The following is a 10,359-nucleotide window of genomic DNA, read 5'->3' as shown; positions in this document are numbered from 1 at the left end:
TACACTTTATGCCTGTTCAGGAAACCCACGACACTCACTAGAGCAATCAAATCAGAAAATTAGGCCAACTCTATCAATTTCCATCCCAGAAGTGAGAAAGCAAACCCTGCATTTCCCAGGACATGACTGACCTACATGAAAGGGGCTCTGAAGTGGGGACCTTGGTCTGTTGTGATTTTTCCAGGTCAGATGACAAAAATAATGAGTCTTAAAAGAAAGTGAGCTGGTTCTTGCTGAACCCAAGCAAGAGCTAAAGGATCCCAGTCAGAAGAACCAGTAGTTCCCAGTCATGTGAAATTTCACCTTCTCCACTGGAGAACAGACCAAAATCCAAACAAGAAAAAAAAGGAAGAGGATAAATGACTAAAAATTTAAAAGTCAAACTCAAAACCATTGCACCAGGTAGAAAGTGTAGCTCAGCACATATTTTACTGTCTTCACAAGCAAGTTCAGCACACATTTTATCTTCACAAGCTCGTCTTCAAGCAGATGAGTATGCAGGTGATTGGTGTAACTAGAAATTATGTCATTCAAATGAAAAGAAAATGAAAATAATCGAGGCACAAAATTGGATTATAGCTTCCCCAACAATTCTCCCAATTGGGATTTTCAGTCATGATAAAGTGAAAGGTAGGTATAAGAAATCATGACAAAGCATTTATTGTCTGATTAGTCTTAGGGTGTTGAGATGAGACTAGTAGCTAAGATGAGTTGAAGCTTTTCTGCAGCTACAGGTTACTACAGTTGTGTAGGGGATGTTGAAGGACTATAGTAGTTTTGGAAAACCTGAACCTTTTTTATTCTTAGTACAAACTTTTACCACTAATAACAATCACGAAAATCCTTTTCTCTTAACTCCATCTATACCTTTTAAATAAGAAAGTGATTAGCATCCAAAACATCCCTTCCAAAAGGATAAGCAGAATCAAGGCGTCTATTTTCATCACTGAACACATAAGCTTTTAAAAATAACGTGCTGAAATGGGCCAAGTGGAGAAGAACTTTACCCCTCCATCCTTACACATAAGTCCCATAGTGATGCCTGCTTTTATGGCACTGCAGGCTTGCACAGGAAGCCAAGGTTAAATAGTTTAAAGCTGAATGAATAGCTTGGCTCCCCTTGCAGCTAGCACTTGTGACCTTTGGAACTCTGTGCAAATCCGAAGCTGGTAAATATTTGTTTCTAGGAGAAACTCAAACAATTAAGAGTAAAAAAATTTATTTACTGCAGTGATTGACAGCAGTGGCCTCATGGTAGTCCAGTTTCCAGCACTTTCTGACTGCTTCTAAAGTGCCCATTGTGCACAACACAGTCCTGAGCCAGGTCAGACAGTTTGGTGCCATCTTGATGGCTGAATACAGAACCACTGCATTTTAGTAAGCAGGAAGGACATTCTCATGAGGAGCAATGGCCATTAGGATTGTTTAGCTGCCTGAAGGGACCCTGCCCTCTAACTGCTCTTTCTGACTTTGGAAATGCCCTGAACACTTTTGCTTCTGATGTCTTAGCTGTGCCTATTTATTCTTGTTTGTCTTTGTAGCTGAGAATTTCAATATATGGAAAAACACAAATGGCCTACAGGAACTTAAGTTCTCTGCTTTCTCTTCTTTTCTGGAGGTTGTGGCATGTGTTGCAATTCCAGAAACTCTAGAAATGCATATTTTCTCCATTAATTCCTTTTCTGAAAATATGAGGAAGATCAGGAGAATGCCCTACCTGCCTCGCTGAAAAAAAACCACCATCAAACCCTACCTTTTTATCATTTAATTAAACATTTCCAGAAGGTGAGGCAGTGGGAAACAATCTCACTTCTGAAGTAACCCAGGCGAAATCAGCAGTAGTGACAGTGTGGGCAGCCATGTGACACCGGTGTCTGAAGACTCTGCTCCTTAAAGCACCAGTGAAAGCTGTAGAATGGGAGCATCCTAGCAGAGATTTTTGCTGCTCTTCCCCATCCTTGCTTAACAGGGCCTGCTCATCCCATAGAGACCACTGATGTAATATATACACATCAAGAGTTAGCACATTAAAAATAATGTGCTGCATGCAGAAACTCACCAGACTCTCCTCTATAGCAGATAAAGGGCTCAGTTGTAAAGGGTCTGATCTTTAAAATGACCTTTATTGCAACAGGAACATTGGGAGCTGAATATACCCTGCTTTTAGGTGAGAAAGCTGTTATATAAGGCTGAAAAATTAAGGTAAGACAACCCCCCAAGCTTCTCTATGCTAAGAAGGTTGCATTTCTGCTTCTTCCAGAGTTAATGGCAAAATTCATATTGGCTTCAAAGGAATCAAAACCAGCCTCTATTTCCATATAACTCTGTAAACTTTGAACTGAAAAATACTCATTAAATCACAAAGCTCATTTGAAGAAAATTGCAAAATATACCTTCCTGCAGAAGATCTGTCAGACTTCTAACAGATATTTTATATTGTCAAGGGCAAATAAACCTGCTTGGGGAAAAACAGACAGGTGATTTATATGGTGATTGCTTTCATTTTCTTTTTATAATTTCGACTTACAGCCTCTTATCCATAGTCAGGAGTAGTACAAATATCAGGGTGTGCAGCTTTTTTGCACAGACTGCTTTTTATTTTACACATAAGCTGCTGTGTGTCTGAAGTGAGTGGATTTGGCTACTTCAATGTACCTCGTGAACTGGCGTATTTTCTTTCCAGACAGTGTAATGTGCAACCCCAGAAACGATGCTAGGGTGCTGATGTCGGGAAGTATGTGAGAATTTACTTAATACAATCTATCTTTTTAAAAGCTTTGGCTTAGCTGCTGTAATGGAAGTGCTACACTAGCAGTGCATAGTGTCTCCCTGTGTAGTGATGGGCTGGAAGTGTGCCTTGGGTCTAGATTGTGAAGCTAATATTTTGACTTTTTTTTTTTTTAACCAGGGCCATAGGCATATTCATATGTTATTGTGAGCTAAAGGTGTAGGCAGAGTGATTATCTGGAGCTCTACAAATATAAACCTACTTACCTTTTAAAATCAGGTTTTCTCTGATCAGAGTTGTCATTTTCACAGTGCAAATTAAGGACATTTTCTTTGTGGTAACTTGCTTGTTGGATCATATTTCAGCAAAGAGGAAGACTGGAACAGGCTGAAAGGTGGGAAGCGATGGTTGCACGCTCTCAAGATTGTCAACTTTGGCCTAAACTAGTGTATTGCTGTCATTGCATGACCTCAAAAAAATATTAATGTCATTACTTGTAATTTTAAAGAATTTGAAGCATAAATATTTATTTTTAATCTCCTACCCCTTTCAGTGGTAGGATATCAAATTTACACCATTGTAATCATGTCTCTCATTTAACTTCAGCTCTCGTTAGCATCCTTCCCTTTGACATGACCGCTGTTGTGATCAGAGGAGGTTCCTTGGCATCAGCACTGCTTCCTTGGGTGGAGGAGGATGCAACTGTACTAGTTTTGTGTTTGTGAGGACTCAGGATTTTCTGGAAGAAGCATGGCATCCTGCTGAGGCATATTCCCCACCCTCACCCCCATAGCCACTATCTCTTTACTGCAGTAGGAGTTTTGCCAGTCCTCCTGAGTGGGCATTTCTGGCTGACCTGCATTACTCAGGAGGGCGTGTGCTTGCCCCAGCTACATTGCTTGGCACCTCGGCAAGGCTGGAGAGGTGCATCCAAGGGCTGCTGACTTCTAACATGAGACAAGTCTCATGGTTCTGCTGAGAGATACCTAGTGCCCTTGAGGGATGGGCCACCTGTAAGACCAATGGATAGGTAAGTCTTGCAGTATTGGGAAGGTGTTTTGGTCTTAGACATTTCACACTTCATGTTACCTCCCAAAGGGTTTCACATGTTTCAAGTCTGTCTTGTCCTCTTTGCTTGCTTTTCTCTTCACCTGTCTACAATTTAATTTCTTTGGTGTGACAGAAGAGCTGACATAGAGCAATGACTTCTCCACTTAAGGCAAAATCCAAAGGGCCCCTGAAAACTCTGCTATGGTAGCAGGAAAATGATGCTGCACTGTCAGGCCAGGTGCACACTGCCAGGGCTCAGGGCACAGTCACTTCCTTCGAGAGTCACTTATGTCAATCCTTATCCTAGACAGGTGAGACCAAAATAAACTTGCTGAATACAGAAGTCAGTATCTCTACATTTCAAGCTGGTTTGTGCATGACTTTTTCTGGGCAGGCAAACTTTTGCACTTCTGTGAGGAAGTAAATATTTGTATTGTTGCTGGCATAAGAACTCTAAACTAAAAATGAATAAAAATGAGTACATTAGCTCTTGGAGAGTGCCCTGGGGATAAGAGGTTTGGCTCCCTGCTATCCACAGCTTATAGACATACCCAGTTTGCATCCAAATCACCAGGGAAAGAGGGGAGATGACTGAAGCCAGGGTCTAGTAAGACTGGCCTAGAGAAGAAAACCTGGCATGTACAGTCTAGTTCCTGTAACTACCCTAGAAATTTCTTTCAGGAGTGGAATTTAAAGACTATATCTGGTGTGCAGGGAGATGTGTCTCTTCCTATTTGGTGAGCAAGGCCATGAGTACCTTCTGTTGTATGGTCTTGTTCTGAGATCAGCCTGACAAATGATTGGTGAGGCTTGCTAGTCACGCACCATTCAGTAATTCGTGAAGATTAGAAGGGTAAATAAAACACATCAATGCCTTTGACGCAATCCAGCATGGTTTTATTCAGTCAGAAGTCATAAAGAAAAAAAAAACCTCTACAAACCTGGTGCTTTGTCACCCATCCTTTATCCTTCAGCACATGCCAACTCATTCCAGCTGCACTTCACTCAGTGCTGGGCCCTGGGTGCTCTCCCATCTCAAACCTGAGAGCCTGTGAGCAAATGAAAAAGGACCAGCAGGTGCAGATGGAATTCTTTCAGTCCCAAGGATAAGCCTGAGAGTTACAGATCATGTCCAAGTCACTAGGTAATGTGCTGCTGCTGCTAACAATGATGACAATGACAATGACATAGTGTACAGACTCCAGGAATACTTTTAGTGATCAGCTGAGTGCGGACATCAGGCTGTCATTGTCTCAAAGAGTAACAGCACTAACAGCAGCTGATTACACTGTAACCTTTACTTTGCTAACCAACAGTCTATGTCTTAGAGAGCATTTGCTTGAATGTGAATTAGGGAATCGAAGAGGATGGTAGAGCTGAATCCTAACCAGCTTATGTGAAAAGCACCTTGATTTCAGAGAGATCTCATCAGTCTGCAGCTATACAGTGTCCCAATAGAGAAAAATTTGTGTTTTCTCCTCTCTGGTCCCAGAGCACCTGTTGTTCCTTACCTCTCTATCCCCATAAAAACGAATCCTCATTCTAGTTACAAGTCAATGCATTAAAAGACCACTGAACCATGGGGACCCAGTACCCATTTCCTTATAATTTTCTTAGACCTGAGGTGTGTATCCCAGTTATACTGGTTTTGTACTGGAAGCACGCATCACCACAGAAAATATGTCAGAGTGGACTAGGTTACCTGCAGTGGGGACAGAGCTGGGAGCTGCTGTGGGTGGGTGTATCCGACCGCAGACAGAAGTGAAAGCCCAGCCCTCCTGCCATTAGTGATCATACAGCCTGAAGCTGCAGCTGTTGCCACTACATGTACCTAAGCAAATAAAGTTTGGAAATTCAGTTTGACCAGCCCCAAAATCTTTGGGAGGCAGGAGTGTTGCATGGGGGTCAGAAATCTTGCTTTTGTAGCAGGGGGACTTCCACGCATGCGGAAGTGACCCATGAGCAGAGCCACTTCAGTTAGGGCTGTATGTGTCTTTGCTGAGCAAAGGCAGCAGCCACAGGTGGCTATGGGTGTCCCTGAGGTGGATGCAGAGTGAAGGCACTCCTGCGCAGGGGCCGCAGGTCCCTCTCTGCCCCACCAGCAGCACAGGCAGCACTGGCTGCCCGGCAGCGGAAAGCCAGGGCTCAATGTGGAGCATCTCTGGTGCCACCTGGCCATCACAGGAGCAGATGAACCCCAAGCAGCCTTCCATCCTCAGCTGTGAAGTGCTGTGAAGGCCATTAGTACATCTGCTCTGAAACGGGCTCATTAAAATACACATTCTCCTTCATTATCCTGCAGCTGCAGTGCCTGACTCATCCCACTGCAGTTGCTCTGAAATGAGAACCCAAGTTAAAAACTTTTCCAACTTGTTTTTTGTTCACCAGGGAAGCTCATGTCTAACCCACTGAGAGGGCAATGGAAGCTGTAACATCTGTCTTCATGGGAGGCAAATGAAAGGAAACCTGAAAAAAAGGAAGAGGAAACAAATGAGGCACTGGCTGCTTGGAAGTCTGTTATTTCATGTTGCACAGTTTGACACAGGATGCTCTCTCGCACAGATGTAGTTAGTGCTAGAATAACCCAACTGGGACATGGCCACCCCCAACCCAGGTGTGCCAATGGTATTTCCTCCTTTATTCCTCTTTTCCACTGAATCACGGAAAACTGCCATGCAGCCATGGCTTAGCAGATGTGGTCTTGCAGCAGGCTTTGGCTGGGATCCCTGCTCTGACTCCTGCTCGTGCTAAACCTCTCTTCTACCCAGTGGCAGATGGAGGCTTGCACTCAGACAAAGCTCTTTTTGCCAGCAGTGTCCCCAGACACAGACTCCTCTGAGGTGGCACATGGATGGATACAGTGTGCTGAGGGTTTGCAGACTTGTCTGATGGGTTGGTGGGTGCACTGCCTCATGCTGATTTCCTGCTCCCTCAGCTCACAGGGACAGAGTCCTGGTGGGCACCACTCAAACAGTGCTTAAAGCCACATGCATCCCCAGCCTCCCCCTGCCAAAATGGAAACCTCACAGCCTCAACCCACCTCATCCAAACTGCTAACTTTCTTTTGCTTTTATAAACAGACATGATCCCACCAGACATTGTGTTTAACTGCAAGAAAATTCCTCCCTCTTACTGTTTTGTTCTTAAAGACTGCTTTCCTCAGCTAAACATCTTTTGCTTTAAATAGATGGGCTGACCCAAATACTATTGTGAATGATTATTCAAGGATGAAGAACAGACTCTCGTCCAAAGATTTTTCCAAGACAACTTAAATCAATACGATCTTTCTGATTGGTAGTTTCTAGAAAACCTGTATGCTACATCATCCCTATTACATGCATCATTTGTCTCACTTTTGCTATATTTGTTCATGCGGTACATTACAGAGCATCCTAAGCATTTATTCTCTTGTCCTCCTGACTCCACTAATTTCTTTTGGAACAAAATGTAGCTTAGAAATAGTCCACTGTGGATTTTTGTAATGAATATTTTACAGTAAGCCACTTATTACTAATGAGTCTAATTTTACTTGTACAACTCCTTTTATAATTTTACTCTTAAAAAAAATTGGGAAACTTACAATAGTAGTTGAATTGTTTATTAACTGATGGCCTACTTGCAATATTAAACTGAACATGTCATTGCAATTTGGGCCATTTTTCAGCTTTGTATAAGAAAAAAATAACTGCAAACATGTAAGCCAACATTTTCCACAGCACACCTCTGAATATTCTTTTTTATTGCAGACTGCCTACTGTAGTAGAGTAATGACTTGAACAGAAAATATACTGAAAGCCTGAAGTCTAAATCAAAAGTCTAAATGATGCACATGATTAAAAATATATTATCTATTCCCAACAAATCAACATCATTGAAACATTAATATTTTCCTAATTTTAAGCACCATCTAATGAGTCAAACATTAGATCTGATCTTCCAAATTACTGCCGAGAATAAGAACATGGTTTGACTGCATCCCACCTCATGCTAGATCTCTTGCTGAGATCCGTAAGTTAGCTGTTTAGTCACTGTCTGCTCTCTTACTAATGGACATTAAATATTCCTCCAAAGGTGCTGAAGAGCTGAGCTGCTGCCTGAAGATAATTTGTCTGTTGACAAAGGAGGGGCTTGGCTGAGCAGGCTCCCTAGTTAGACAAGGCTAACTGCCTAAAAATAGAGCAGGGAGAAAACTCATTTTGATAATGATAATCTTTTTTTTGTCACTCTAGAGCAGGGGACTGGAAAGGATGTGGCTTTATTTCAATTATAAGCCAAAGAAAAAAAAATCTCCAGACAAATAAACAGCTTTATAAGGATTATGATTTTCACTACTTCTATTAGCCAGCTTCCCATGAAGATGAAGTAGGTCTGAGAGGGAATAGCACAACAAATCTGCATAGAATTATAGGACCTGCTTATCCGGTATTGGTATTAAAACAGTTCAGTGAAATCAGCACCGGCAAATGACCTGTATAAATGGCAGCCCATGTATGGAATTCATTTGGAAAGCAAGTGGTGCATGACAGGTTTGGTTAACACAGCACCACTCTGGGCACAGGAAGGGACATTCAGATTGATCATCGTTTGGCCTCACTGAAGTGACAGACCAGTTGGATCTGTGCTGGCACCTCACAAGTGCCAGGAAAGTTGGTGTAAGGTTGGTCAATGCCTGGCCTGGCCTTGCTGAGGGAGAGGAAAAGGCACATTGCCTGGGAGTGCATCACTTGGTGGGGAAGTTAACAGTGGCTGCTGCTGGCAATACCCGCAGTTGGCCAAGCCATAGTTCTGACCTCTTTCTGGTACACCTGGATCTAGGGGAAGCAGGATTTAATTACGTGTACTCAGTTCCAGCTACTATGTAATACCAGCATACACACTCTAGCACCTCTGGCGAGCTGTTGGACATGGCTCAAGAGTAGAAGACCAGCCTGGTTTCTGTGCATCAGATGGGTGTCCTGTGACAAGCTTCTCTCCCTTTGGTGGGTCCCCAGCCACTTGCCCAGACAGTGGGTCACCTCTGCTGCATTGTGGGTTGGGGCACTACATCTGCTTGGGAGGTCACACAGTGAGGGAGGCTGAGGGCCTGACTGGGGCCACAGAGACCTCTCTGCTGTTCTATTTTTGGATTTTCCTCATTCCTCTTTGTGCATCACTTCCTGGCTGTGTCACCTCCCAACCTCCCACCTCAGAGCAGTCATGGCAGCACAGGTGAAGGGCTGATAGAGGATAAAGTCTGTTGGTGAGGAAGAGGTGATGCCAGAAGATGCGTATGCCAGAACTGCTGCAGAAACACTCCTCAAACTCAGCCCTGTGCTGCGGGTGCAGCGTCTGTGCTCCCCTGCCTCACCTCCAGGCTCCCAGGGAAACTGCGATGGCACAGCACCTGCCTGCTGCTTGAAAACAGCAGAGGTTTATCTGCACCTTGTGTTATTGAAATCTGGTACCTTATGGGGATAAACTGGGGAAAACAGTATCTCTCTAGGAATGGGAGCATTTAAGGCCTGGTCCCTCATCAGAGGACATATGACTGCTCAGGGGTGACAGAGGTACCTGGTCTCTGGTCTCTACCTCCCAAAAAGGAAAGCATCAAACATAAGCTTGTTTGCACTGCTTTGTTAACATCTGAAATGTCTTAGCATCATCCCAACTTGGACATAGGCAAAACCACTGGGAAAAAGAAACAAGCATCCCTTTTCTCCTTTATCACTACTGCCCGTACATGTCATTTTGCTAGCAAAGGGGAAGATCTTTTAACAAAATCCCCATTTATGGTCTATAATGTCATTATAGAAAGTGGATTCAAGCAGGAAATCAATTTTCAGAGCTATACAGCAATGAAGAACAATGTTTTTGTAGTCTTTCCTGACAAACAGAGCAGATCATGTGCAGGTATCAGTTTGCTTAGCAAGACAGTTCAAGCTCACTAGAAGAGTCATACAGCATGCATGATCCACATTAGGATCCAGTCAGCTCTGAAACACCCCTTGATTACAGGGGTAAGCCAGAATTTCATGACACCACATAAAGAAATATAAGCAAATACTGTTAAAATGCTTTACCTTGGGCTTGAGCAAACGGCGGTATTTTTCCATCCTGTGGGATCCTCTTTTGCCCCCAAGTCTGCTGGCTTACGATGCAGAGAACTGATCTGGCATTTATCAACCCTGGCAAGGTTTGCAAGTCCTGAGGGAGTTTGATTTGGAAAGAAAGGTGTCAGGAGGAGATTCCTGAACATCTGCATCCAGAGTTATGCAGAAGAAAAAAAGAAAAAATAAAAGCAAGCTTTAAGAGGTCAGAATGTGTAGCCTGCCCAGAACTGCTATTCCTGGTAGAAATTAGACCCTGAAGTACCCAGGTGAAAATCAGGGATAATCCCTGTGTAAGTGTTTCTAATTGGGACAAACTGAAAGTGAGAAAGCTGAGTGAGACAGCTCCCGCCCGTCCCTGGGGGCTCCGGGTTTGTTCCCAGCTGTTAACTGAGAGTACAATTATGCAAAGCCTCCTCTATAAACAGATTTTGGTTTATTATGGCTGGACTGGGGCAATCTATTTTTGTCACCACTTTGTGCAAATGTGTTACC

General features: G+C 43.3%; 1 long non-coding RNA gene across 2 annotated transcripts; it reads right to left on the bottom strand.

Annotated features, from left to right (window-relative positions):
• Window positions 1-4,142: 4,142 nt before the first annotated feature.
• On the bottom strand, window positions 4,143-10,265 carry LOC113970365. 2 transcript variants are annotated; one of them, XR_003535155.1, is made up of 4 exons: window positions 9,838-10,265; window positions 4,720-6,244; window positions 4,330-4,396; window positions 4,143-4,188 (listed from the first exon to the last, which is right to left on the bottom strand). It is a non-coding gene; the product is annotated as an uncharacterized LOC113970365 (long non-coding RNA). The 2 variants fall into 2 exon arrangements; XR_003535154.1 differs by lacking the exons at window positions 4,143-4,188; window positions 4,330-4,396 and having other exon boundaries at window positions 4,650-6,244.
• Window positions 10,266-10,359: the final 94 nt, after the last annotated feature.

This window comes from Neopelma chrysocephalum, unplaced genomic scaffold (assembly GCF_003984885.1).
Source record: "Neopelma chrysocephalum unplaced genomic scaffold, ASM398488v2 Primary Assembly neopelma1_76, whole genome shotgun sequence".
Classification (NCBI taxonomy): Eukaryota; Metazoa; Chordata; class Aves; order Passeriformes; family Pipridae; genus Neopelma; species Neopelma chrysocephalum.
This window is presented reverse-complemented; position numbering and strand designations above follow the sequence as displayed.